At 42.0% G+C, this 13,505-nt stretch overlaps 1 protein-coding gene across 1 annotated transcript in view; it reads left to right on the forward strand.

Moving 5' to 3' along the window:
* Window positions 1–13,505, forward strand: part of LOC118790336 (collagen alpha-1(XIX) chain) — a 61,062-nt gene that overhangs the window by 35,538 nt on the left and 12,019 nt on the right. The window lies entirely within an intron of this gene.

Consider the following 13,505-nt stretch of genomic DNA (forward strand, 5'->3'; position numbering starts at 1 on the left):
GGTCATCTTATTTGCCCCCCCTGCTGTGGTGCTCAGGCCAAAGCGCCTACCTCTTCCCTCTCCACTCATAACTACCTGAACCACAAACAGCTGTGGCGGAAGGAGAAAAAAAATCAATTATAACTGTGGGCTGTAAATCATGGCTTCTTTATGTGAGAGGGCGCATTGTGGATGACACTTTGTGACTATATAAGGTTCGCGTGTTCATGCTAACATATTGATGGATTTGTAGCTGTGGAATAAGCTGCTGAGTGCTAGGGCTCTGTATAGCTGTGTCCAGCTATGGACAGCGATGCTCTTTGGAATGCATTTTCATGATCCCCAGTGGTCCCGGAAGGATACTAACAGTGCTTGTCATAACATCTGGAAATTATTGTGTCTACATTGCCTCGTTTCTACGTTTGCTTGAACTTTGTGCTCAGTCAGGACACATAAAAGAACACAACAGCAGCCAACAATATATATTTCAGTTTTAAAAATAAAAGTCTATTTTATTGTAATTCCTGCATTCTATTTATCTTCACATAGAGCTCTCAGGTCTGATTGTGGCCAGATGTAGCTTCACAAGAAACAAAGTAGAGCATTCCAGAAAGTACCTCCAGTGTTTACAAATGGAACAGGGTTTAAATAAAAATTAAATAAAAATAAAAAATACTACTAAAGGTAGTAATAATAGATATTATTTGCCTAGCATCTTTGTCAAACCAAAACTGCTGCACAGGTCAAACACACAAATCTGCAATAATGCTAAAAATAATACAGAAGTAAACATCAAAAATACAATGGATAGAACCAGGACAAAATGCAGAAAGGATATGTTTAAGGGGTCAGAGATAAAACAACAACAGTAAAAAGAGAAATGGCCAAATGCATAAAATACCATTAATAGAGAAAGAGACATTAAATAAAAAAAGATAATATACAGTAGAGCCAAGAAGGGATAAGTTGTGGATCAACTGAAATCAGGTTAAATACATGAATGTTGAGCCTAGATTCAGAAGAGTGAAATAGTGACAATTTTGAACTGCAGTAATTCAGAGAGACTATTCCAGAATGGATAGACAGCACTTCTAAAAGCCCTGTGCCCTAAAACTCTAATCTAAAATAGTGAAGTTTTGTTCTTGAGATAATGAGATTGCCAGCATCTGAGGACCTTAACTTATTCCAAAAGAAATCTAATGCACAGGTCAAGGCAATTCTAAATAATATGTCTTTAATTAGTAGGGACTTGAAGACTGCTTGGATGGCAATTGTTACATTTGAGTGGTTTTTCTGGTTGGCTCAGTGTTCATTAAATTAACCAGCCCCACTTGGGAGTTTGGTAGCACTGATTTAATGAACAAACTAAAAACCTCAAGTCCAGAACTGTGCAGCTTGGGTGATGGGATACAGTTAGTGACTACAGAGAGGAAAAAAAAACATGTTCATTTAGGTAGTCATTCAGATGAGTGGAGAGCACTATGTTGTTATGCTGGAGAATGCACAGCCTCCATTCTTTTTATAACTCTTCTTTGATGGCTGGATTTCTTCCCTAATGACTGCGAAAGTACTAATGTTTCGGTTATATTTAGGTTTGGTGTCACATGTGGGCCTGGTGCTTGTTGACCAGCCTGTGCTCCTCCAGTGTTAGGGGCCTATTTCAGGAAAGAGAGGGTGTATCATTAGCACAGGCATGTTTACTGCTGGTGGGATGGTACCAGTGCAACTCACATTACTCAATTAGAGCCCCTTACTCAAGATTAGCCGCCGTCTTTGTTGTGTAAGAGACGTTCGCAACGCCCATCTCCAGGGGCCTGGCCGTAATCCGTATCGACTTTGGTTTAAATGATCACAAGGAACAAGCCCCCGCTCTCAGGCTCCCTGCTGAATTACTGTCAGCTCAAAAAAGAGTGTGCAGAGGTCAAGCCCTCCTCTCCAGTAGTGGGAAGGAAGCTGGGTCATTAAGTGATGATAAATAACACTTTGCTGTCGAGCCTCTTCCAAACCTAGCACCGCCTCCTTGTGTCCTTCGCCACATAAAACCTCTGTGTCAATGACTTTACCCCCGACTTTCCCCCCGGCTCAGGGCCTGTACGATAGCTATAGGACGAGAAGCCTTCGTGAACCCTAAAATAACCCAATCAATGACTGAGGATATTCTGAATGTTTTGCAGTGGACAGCACTGTATTTTTATTGGTTCATGTTGTGAGTGACAGCACATGGAAGCCCCACCCTTTGAGGTGGATGAAGCCTCAGTTTCCCACTGCTATTGCACAAAGCGTCACAGTCAGCCATGCACTGACAGCAGGGGGGAGTGTTGCTGAGTTAAATAATAATGCCTTGCTTCCACGTGGCACCATGAGATGGCATAAATAGTAATGCCCATTGCAAAGCCTGCCTCCATTATTAATGATACTGAAAGAGAGTGGCGAGCAAAGCGTAGATCTGAGGGACGCAGTGACGCACCATAAAGGAGAGACAAGGAGTGCCAGCCAAAGGGACTTTTCCCCTGGCCACTGGCTGGATAGTGAAATATTTATCTGGGCCCGTAATCATGTGCTAAGCTCCGTGCTGTCATTGTATTTGTCCTGCAGGGGACACAGAACATAGGGGGGCAGAAAGCTCTTCTGACCGTTAGTGTGGGTACAGTGTGAGTGTGTAAAACTGCTCTTGTGACATCTTCATACTGCATCAGTGAGTCTACTGGAGGAGATTGAACTAAGCAGAAAAAGAAATTACAGCAAGCACGCTGTGTAAATGTGTGGGTATTTTCTAAGAAGTGGTAAGTGAAGGTTAAGAAGAACATTTAAATTGAAGTTCTGTATGTTACAGCGTTAAATTCATAAAACTGATTTAAATCGATTTTCTGTACATTTCTGTGCATAAATCCATATTAAGTATCACCTCAACAAGCTGATGTGAGTTTTTCTCCAGCAAGGTTTTCCAGCACACTCTGAATGAACAGCTATGGTACTGTGCCGTGTTTGTTTGTTTGTTTTTCACATGTGCTCACCACTAGGCAGGTTACTTCCTCGGATGCAAAGACCCACCCAAATGGAGCTTCATCTTCCAGGTTGTTTTTACATTCTAGTTATGATATCAATGATGTTATAGCTAAAATGTGCCACACTGTGGAGACTCTATAAGCATTTTATTTCTAAATTAAATTTCTAAACAGCCCATAAAAGTTGTATATGTTTCATATATAAATGAAACACAAGTTGTATATAGTTTATAGGTAAAATGTGAGAATAATGTCTGCACATTCAGATAATTATCCAGATATATTCTCCTCTTAGGCATCAACAAGATATATTACGTTATTTGTTTGATTAGAAGACTTTCTCATCCAGAGGAACTCACATTGCTTATGTCTTACATATTATTCATTTATGCAATATTTTACAGAATATTTACTGAAGCAATTAAGTCCCTTGCTTAAGGGTGAAAAGAAAACCTTAAACTACAATCTATGTTCCCTAACTGCTATGCTACACTGCCGCCTCATACACAGTTTTGTCTGGAAGAAGTAAGAGTGATGTTATGAATATAAATGATAGTGTGATATCTCTGCTTGAGGAAGTAACCATATAGTGAGGTTTCTGATAAGCAAATATAATCTCTTCAGATGTGGACTGTCTATATTAGACAGTCATCTCTTGAAGCCTTTCTCAAAGCTACTCTTTATGCACCCAAAGAATATCTAAACTTTGCTTCTTGCTCGCTGACATCATCTTCTGTTAGCTTTTCATCTGGAACGTTTGATAGTAGGAAGATTGGGTGTGTTTTAAAATGACCTGAAATATCACCAGTTTATCCCAGAGCCACTCCGTCTGCTGACATTGGAAACCCCACTCCATCTCTTAGCTGCAGGATGTGGGAACAGTGCAGTATCATCTCCATCTATAAATTATCATTTGCATGTTTTTAACAGTGGTAAATAATTCACGGCTTCCTTTGATTCATTTCCTGGAAGCAAAGCGTATATTTAGGCCGAGCATTTAAAATGCACTTTAATCAGTGGGACACACAGCGGCAAGGGAAGACCCTAGACTGTCAAGTGTTTTTTTTTTTCTTTTTCCTAAGTCTTATTTTCTTTGAGTTGAAACTGCAAAGACCAGACAAATATTTAATATGCTGTTTTTTTGTTTTGTTTTCTTATTTTCTGACATGATGCTTTAGAACTGCTGCTAGGATTGCTGTGATAACATACCAGTGGTATATAAAAGGCATTGTATGGTATGTTGACCTGGACATTGATGTCCCCTTGTCTTATAAATAATGCACTGTACTGTATATTCACAGGAGTAGAGCTAGCATACAGCGTATTGCTGAGTTAAATGGGTGTGAAGCTTTGGGTTTGGTTTGGTCGTGCTCCACACATGCAGAGAATTGGCAGGCTGCACTTGGGCCCTCCTCCCAGAATCCCCCCTGCTCCAAATTGCGCTCCCCACTGCTTCTGAAGCATTTCCCGTGCAGCAAGAGGGAGAGTGGGCCACGTGCCCATATTGAATGGTGCTCCACACGTGCACAGAAAGAGAAGTCGGAGACTTTGGAACTGGGGATGACAGGCAGAGAGGTGGCAGAGTGCATCCGTGAGAGGTGGATAGGCCATCGAGGGCCATCATGACATATGTGACCAAGTAAGAGGCAGGGCTCTGAAATGTGGACTTTATCACAACAATCACACATGCTGTGTGCTAGGTCTTAACTGGATAAGGGGGAAATCTGGGTAATTCATGTACCATCAACAGGTGACACTGATAGCAAAGGCATTCTGTTGTCCTGCAATTTACCCCTCCAGCAACTGATTTAAGAATGATTATCTTTAAGCAATATCTTGGTAACAGTGTCTTCACTGTCCGGGTATTGCTACTACTTCTACTATCAACAATACTGTTTGGTTTAGAAACCGGAAGTATAGCAAACCTATTTTAAGGCATGAGCAAGATGCATTAAAATACATTTACCATAATACATTTGAGGTAATACATTATATTATATATATTGATTATTACAAGAGATCATATTAGTAAATTAGCACACACACACGCACACACATTTGCTCATAACATATGTTGAATGAAGAGTGCTTTAGAGGGTATAGTATCTATGAACACACAGGTACACTGCATATTATGTGTTTGTCATTAGTTTGTGTCCAGCTTCCACCTGGTATCTGTTAATGGCAGCTGATTATGTGTGATATGAGACTGCACTGTGATAACCTGTGATAACACTAAAATGAGTGGAGCAGTGGGCTCAATGGTGTTTGATTGCTCTGTCCAGGCTTTTTTATGTGTCGCTGGCAATGTTGATTGAGAGGCCACAAATTGCTATACGAAATTTGTTTCCCGTTTCTCATTAGTAGCAGGTTTGTTGGTTGGAAGCTTTGTGATGTTACTGTCACTTTGATGATTAGTTGGATACCCTAATGACAGCAGTCTGAACAGGCGGGGCAGGAAGTGAGAAATGGCAGGGCACATGAACCTTATGGGTAAGAGAATATGGTGGAGTTATGTCTTTCTTTGGAGCATATTTAAAAAAAAATTGTGCAGTTCAACGAGTTAATGCAGCTACAATGCCAGTTAATAGAAAAGACACATTAAAAGAGACATTTCATGATATTAATTATTGAAAAACTTTGCAAAATATCGGCACAAACTGCAATGCATGTGGGATCTGAGAATTGCTATATCTGGACCATTTGATGGCACCTCACAGGACAGAATAAGATAACCAGCATCCACTGCTTTATTGGGCATAGTTTCACATACGCAAACTTAAACTCACAATATTCTGGAGTATTAGTTGTGCAGTGTAAGGATGTGTTTGCCAGATCACTCAAGAATCAGTTAACTTTTAAGAGAAACAATTGAAAATCTGAAATAAAATTGGCAATTGTTTTTATACACTTTGATCCCTGCAAATCAGTAGCACTGAATTGAGATAAGGTACTGGAACCTGCAGGCACTTTTCTGTCTTCAGTGACCGAGTCGAGGCGGAATGAGCAGAGTGCTAATGATCTGATACTGAGCAGACCTCTGGAAAAGTGGCGGGTGAAATGGGAGCGGGGCACATGTTTACACACGCTGGCCAGTTGTTGGGTTGGGAGTAATTTTCTCATGATTGGGAAGCTAAGCCGGCTGTTTGAGAGAGATGCCCGTCGGTAAGAGAATCTGACCCTTGTAACATTAGAGTGCCCGACAGCCGCAACATCGGTTGATGCCCAGTAAATAATGAGCGTGAAGCATTGTGATGCTGCTGGAATTGCATTCGCCCTCCATCCATCTATAGATACACTGATGTGAGTCATCTCTGACCATTTCTGCAGAGGTCAATGCTTTTTGGGACCTGGAAAATTGATTCCAGAAAATGTGGTCATTGCAAAAAATCTGAATAAAAATAAGAACCTATACAGCCAAAGCTGCAACTAAATACTAAATGTTGCATACTAAATACCAAATACCATTGACTAAGGACCAGGGTTACGTAGAACATTTCTCACTCACTTTAGCTGAAAATTAAAATGATCTATATGGTCAAACAGTCAATAAAGAGCACCAACTAAGTTCACCGACCAACATAGCAGGCATATGATAATGCAGTCATCGACAAATATGCTGGAAGGTTTCTATTTAAGCCAAGAGTTTCATTCTCCCAAACTACCAGTTAAATTACACTGAACACCTCTCTTGGCACAAACACAAATGGTGGACATCTTTATTAAATGTCTTTGCGGTAATATTGATATCTTTATTAATATAAATGCTGCACTCATGTGTACCTGTGAACATAGTACAAATTAAAAGCCTTTTATCCAGCTGGCTGTGGTTTGAAACATCCAAGCATAATATCCCTGTATTCTGAAGTGAAGTGAAAGTGGTACTGAATGGTTGTAGCTGTGGGACATCCCTGGTGATTACAGTTGTCCATTTCCTGAACAGAATGGCATGTGGCCTGCCCAACAGGTGCCCAGTTAGCCAGGCCCAGCAAGACGGCCATGTGTTGCCCTGTCGACAAATGTCCCTGGGTATCAAGAGGGTTGCCACGGATCGCAAACACTGACAGTTGCGGACAAGGTGGCAGGGTGGACGTGTCACATTGCAGACACTCCCAGGGAATAGGAGTCACGCTGCCCCACGGAGTGCAAATACACCCTCCCCAACATTGTTTCCATGAGGCGGACCGGGGGGGTGGGGGGGGGGGTGACGCAAGGTCACCTTTGAGCTGGACACTGCATACAGGACTGTAACGCCTTTGTGCGTCTTCAAAGTCCTGAGCCTTTTCAGGGGAAATTATCTCAAAGAAGTGGCTGAGACCTTTTTTCCTCGGAAAGGATTGGAGTTAAAATTATCTGCCTGCTTGTGGATCACTGACTCCTCTGGTCCTACAAAGCTGGGTATTTAAGACCAGCCTATCAGGAGCTGGCAAAGTGAGTGGACCCAAGATATTCATTACATTTAAGGACTAAGCATTTCAGCAAGAGATTCCTTCACTTGCTGATATGACCACTGATATGGACAGGGGTAGGTACAGTGCGGCTTTTACCTTCCTTATTTTTCCCCACACATAAGTTATATTTATGACTATGCCATGCATGCCTGCCACACAGCTAAGTCTCAGAGTCCTTGACATTAGCCTCTCCCCAAGGTATTCACGCAGGCATTTCATCACATCCAATGCAGAAAGCCGTAAAACAGGACCGGTAAGCAGTCAGTTGTGTTTGTGTCTCCAATAATGGATGCATTTTGACCCCCCCAGGGTAGCTCAGTGGTGTAACTCGCCCACCCCCCCCCAACTACCAGCCACTTCTACAGAGAGGGACATATGACTTTTCAGCAGGGTATGCAAGCAGGTCTGGGGAGGGCAGGAGAATGGAAGGAGCAGTAAGACCGGGGCCCGGGCTCAACAAAGAGAAGAATTTACAGGTCAGCAGAGCTCACAGCTGAGCTTTTACTGCCAGATTAACACCCTGCTGATTTACAGCCCACAGTTTCCTCAAAGACCCTCCATTGTACAAGATGGCCTACTCCTGCAGTATTTCCAAGTTCAGCTTTGCTGAGAGGTAGAGGTGAGATGTTCAATCCAATTGCCATTGTGAAAGCGTCCTTAACTTTTAAGTGAGGAAGTCAAGAGAGTGTTACATTTTGTTCTTTGGATTCTTACATATTATCACAAAACTTTTTTTTTCATTTTATGATAAATAAATAAATAATTGCTTCCTTACTCCATAGCAGTTTTAGACAGTAGTGTGCAGGAAAATGTATAATTAATAACAACTCAAGGTCAGAATTTAGGCAGTATGACAATGCTTCAAAACACCCAATCTGAATGTCTGTGGAACATACGAGTGTAGTAATTTTGCAAAAGAAGGATCCTTGTTGTATACATTGTTGGCATCTGTCTTCTTTGGTTAGAAATACTTGCACCTGCCTGAAAACTGCTCGAACAACACTTTTACCGGCTTCTTACATTTAGCAAACATTGATGTCAATTCCATACTCTTACTGTGTCTCACAAAATCAAGCTTTGGTTACACCCCCATAAAGCAGAGCACAGAAGTAGGGCATGAGTTGAGCTATTTCATAACCAATAAAAAAATCAGTGGTTTCTTTCGAGCAGATCAGTGTGTGTGGCTGGTAAGCAGACAGGTGGTGGTCGGGGGGGGGTTGGAGGTTGCAGGAGAGGGGGTACCAAAATGTGTATCTTTGATTGATCTGTCTGTCTGAGGAACACAGCCAGATCCGTGTTGATCCGGAATAAATGCACATTTGAGGTCTGATTAATTACAGCGCTCTATACAGAGGTCTTGACCTTGTGAGAGTAGGGGTCTTTAATTACACATTGCTTGTAGGCTGGACAACTATGGGCGAGTAAGAGGGTAATGTTCTTTGTGACACAGCTGGTCGTAAGTTATACCTCCACACATGGCGGATTCTCCCCAGTAACCCACTTCAGGGCACTATCGCACGTGCAGCAGAGAAGTGGAACATAATTACACAGGTTCGTGTGGTTTTAGTGTTACTCTAGAGGGACTGGCGCTTTCCTGACTAACTCCTAATATTCTCACAATGTCTGTGTGATGTTGTATCAGTTCGCCAAACGTGGGGGCCAGTAATCCAGGGATGCCTCAGACCTCCTGGCATTAGGGGTGCGCTGATTTTGGGGAAGGTGTCCTCAGGTGAAAGGACTGGTATATTCTATTTACTATTTGAGTAGAGGGTCAGGAATCATATAGCTCCAGTAGACGGAGAATATCCACTGCTAATGACAGTAAGAGCCCTTTTCATCTTTGAGTAAGCCCTGCAGCACAAGAATATCTCAGGAGCCAAGCAAGCCTACCCGGCTGCTGCTCCCCATGTCCCCAAACCAAAGCCCTCAGACAAAGCACCTGTGATGTGGTGTAATGGTTTAGGAACTGTGCTCATCATCAGAAAGTTGCATGTTTGATCCCTAGCTGTAGCATTGTTGTTTTATGGCTGAAGAACTTAACCTGAACTGCTTCAATAAATCCTCACCAGTAAAAATGGATGGTATGTAAGCAATGTAAGTCACCCTGCATGAGAGTGTTTGTTAAGCAAATGAATAGGAGGAATATGGGGGTGGCTACAGGCATTCAGCTGCAGTAGCAGCAACAGCAGCAAGAGTGGATCTCTGTAAACAGAGATAATTTCCACATACCACACAGCAGTACACAATCACAAACTTATTTAAAATACTGTGTGTTAATTTTAGAGGGCTGCATGCTGAAGACAGCATTCTGACACTTTGATAACCTGATACAGATGGCTTCATAATCTTACTGTAATCCATAACGCTTCCTGATTAATATTAGGCACAGCCTCAGTAGATCAGTAAATCTTAAATCTCTGTTCATCTTTGGTTTGTAAAACGAGGTCGATTTTGATTTCTAAATTGCCATTTGGAGTAAAAATCCCATCTGGAATTGTTACGTCCCCGATGACACTTTAAAATCCCAGCAGTGTACAAAGTCTGCGATTTACAGCGAATGGGCCGTAAATGATATCTGCCCCGAAGTCCAGAACAGATTTGACCATGAAACTCCTAAAAGCCGTGGACAATTACACCATCCATTAAGAAATGAGAACATTTGAGAGGCAGCGAGGACACGGGAGGAACTAGCCTGCTGCACTTGTTCACTAACTTTTCAATTCTGTATGTCCCGCATGCAGATGAAAGGAAATTTGAATCGGAGGATAGTGCATAGCACCGATTAATTAAGGGCCCATATTAAAATGCTGATTTGTTTAGTGTCAGCCGCACACCAACCAGTACCATGTTTTTTTTTATAAGCTTCTGAACTTGGTGGGTTCTCAAAGTGTCAGCACTGAACAAAATAAGCCACTGACATGCTTCCCCAGCTGTGAATGGCAAGGCTCTGTGCCCAGTTAACAGCATTCAAGGTTTTTGCTTGTCGCAGGGCTTTGCGGAGCCGTGCGGATGCACAGTGCACTGAGCGGTGTACAGGCTTCAAGAACAGCGTGACCCTGCAGTGTCACCCAACCTCTTGAACAGGAGCGAGGAAAGAACTATGCGGTGGTGTCTTTGTGGTCCACAGGGCTCTGGCATCTCCTCCACCTGTTCTTCTCCCACGTGTTTAATTGAAGTGGAAGAGCACTTTGTGTATCCAACCCCCACTGCAGACAGTTCCTGTCTTATTCATACCAGCTCAGTCCAGCTGCGCTTTTTTTGTTCCAACCAGCATTTTCTAAAGATGGTACCAGCTCGCCACCCAGTGGCAGAAAGGTAGAACTACACAGGAAAGGGGGGGTGAGATTGCAGTATAGTAAAATAGGTCTGCTGTGGAGGGTGTCCCCATGTCCCCCATGCACTGATTCAGGATCAGCTAACCTAACCTTAATCCTACAGTCGTGCGAAATGTTGAAACCGATCCAGTGTCAGCATCTGGTGGCACCGTCTATGATGAAGTGCATCAAGGTCTGCGTGGTCATTTTTGGCCAGCCGAGATGTTTTTCGAGTGGCCCGGAGCCTCAGCCATCTCCTTACGCCTTCATAAATATTTAGATTTGTGGGAGCTGATGCACATATCGTGAGCCGCTGAAAACAGTAAGAAACGCTAAGCCGTATCTGAGCCCCTGCCAGCCAGCTGTCAGCTTCGCTGTGCTCCCATCGCCCCGGCTGCTCCTCTTAACCCCGCTAAACAACTGGAACTAATCCTGTTTTACTGAGGCCTCCCTGAGAATGCCGAGGCCTGGCTGTTTCAGAGTGAGAGCGGTGTATGGATATCATACCCAACAGGGGAGCTACAGTTCCTGCTGGTAACCCTACCAATCCATGCCCCCAACCCTCAGAGGGATCTGAAATTTAATGAAGGTAACAGCAACAAATGGTAATACTACTACTCTAACACCACTACTTTATTGCTGATAGTGTTACTATATCCACTGTTGTTGTTGTACCTTACTAGCTAGTACCATACTACTGCTAATAATTTAAATATATATTAATTATGTATTGTGTTGAAGATATAAAGATAAAGATTTCAGAGACATAGGAAAGCTGGCCAAGCTGACAAAGACTTGGCACAGGATTTTAAAGGGACATTCATGAGTTTTGTGGCTCTCTGAGCGAATATTATATATTTACCAACATGAACATATGGCTGTCATTTGTTGTCTCATATTTTGAGCATCAGAAGACTTCATCTGCCCTATCTTGTTAATGTTGATTGAGATCTGATTGAGTGTTTATGCTTTCCTTAGATAGTAACATAAAACCTATGTTAAAGTTAGTTTTTGTTTGTACTTACTTTCTCTAAACAGTGGAGTCTGTGGTGTACCTTAGTAGTAGTTTTGATGATCTCAACTTGAGACCAGAAGGTTGCAGGTTCTCATCTGATGCAGGGCACAGCCATATTACTCCTGGTTGCGGCTCTATGCCTAAACTGATTCTGTCGATAGGCAGTGGTATTGGTGTAGCATGTAAACTATGTAGGTATCCCCAAAAAGGAGTTTTGATAAGCACAAGATATAATTATGCTTTCAAGTCAGAATAGCTGTTTTTATTTTACTTCTAAGCACAACTGTTGACAGCATCACATAATATTCATATTGAGAATACTTTACAGTCTTAAACTGTACATGTACTTAGAGTGCTGTGCTATGTATTGCCTTGAGTCCAAGGTCACATCCAGTGGCCATGGCTTTTTCACTCATAAATGAACTGTTGTGAAATCATTTCATATTTGGCACATTCATAATTGTGTAAAAACTGTCATGGATCTTGTTTTTCCATTCTCTCACATTCCATTTCTGATTAGACTTAAATGTTGCATACTTTTTGTTGCATAGATGTGAATTAAATAGGTTTGCATTGCACTAGGTCCTAGCCAGCCAGATGTCTTTTTCACATCACCGCCTTCTCACACCATTCATTCATTCTCCCAAGCAGTGGACCCCTCAGACACGGGTTGTTTATGTGTGTAAATGGTTTACTATGGGTCTTGCTCTTTGCCTATGCACAGTGGCAGTCACACATAGCTTCTACAGAACCTCTCACAGCAGTTGCTTATTCTCAAATTCTCAAATTCTGCACATGTCATTGATTGATTCTAGGTGGGCTTAACCCACTTTTCTTAGTACTCTGTGCTTAATTGTGAACAATGTAGCCAGTGTTGAACGCAGTTTCTGTATGACATTTGTTCACATTACGTCATATCACATTTGACAGGTTTAGAAAATATTGTTGTGAGATGTACTCTTAATTGTAGCTCAGATTTACCAGCCACTCAGCCAAAAGGCTTACAATTTCTGTAGCCAGAGTAAAATGTGCATGTACAGTGACAGTATAATCTTGTAAAATTTACTATTTACATCTGCATGTCTGTATGAATACATTAGCGGTTTTGATATTGTAGCGAAATGGCCATGTTGCAGTGAAGATGTTCTCAGTTTCAGGAGGCCTTTTGGCTTGGACAAAATATTTTTGTTGATTTGAAGATAGTGCTAAAACTTTGCAGCAAGTGGGTGCAAGCTTTCAGGGAATAATGTAAGAACATCTGCATGGATGAGAGGAAGGTGACATTGCATAATTAATCTTAATTATGGAATGAATTAATCTAGTTTGTCTGCTGCCAGTAGACAGTTGGCATATTTTTAGGTTTCTGGCAATAATCAGAGCTCTGATGGAGACAATACCTTCTTCCAATATGATCAAAAGGTTAAATGGCCAAAGTCATCCTCTTCCTGATGTCTCATTTTAGTATCTTTTCTTTTTTTCATTTCAATTTCAGCATTTTAAAGGCCAAACCCAGGAAAAGTTCATAAGCACATAAATATTGTGTTAACCACTGTCATGGCAACCACCCCTTTCAATCTGCTCTGCAGTATGCAGTGTGTCACAGCATCCCTGACTCACTGCCCTCCTGAGCAATTTTGTTCCCGTCCTATTCGGACAGCGGAAAGTCATTTCCCTCTTTCTCTGGTCAGAGATGTAGATATTTAAGATTTTCTATACTACAGCATAGTGAGGCACCATGCGG

This window comes from Megalops cyprinoides, chromosome 15 (genome assembly GCF_013368585.1).
Source record: "Megalops cyprinoides isolate fMegCyp1 chromosome 15, fMegCyp1.pri, whole genome shotgun sequence".
In the NCBI taxonomy this organism is placed as follows: domain Eukaryota; kingdom Metazoa; phylum Chordata; class Actinopteri; order Elopiformes; family Megalopidae; genus Megalops; species Megalops cyprinoides.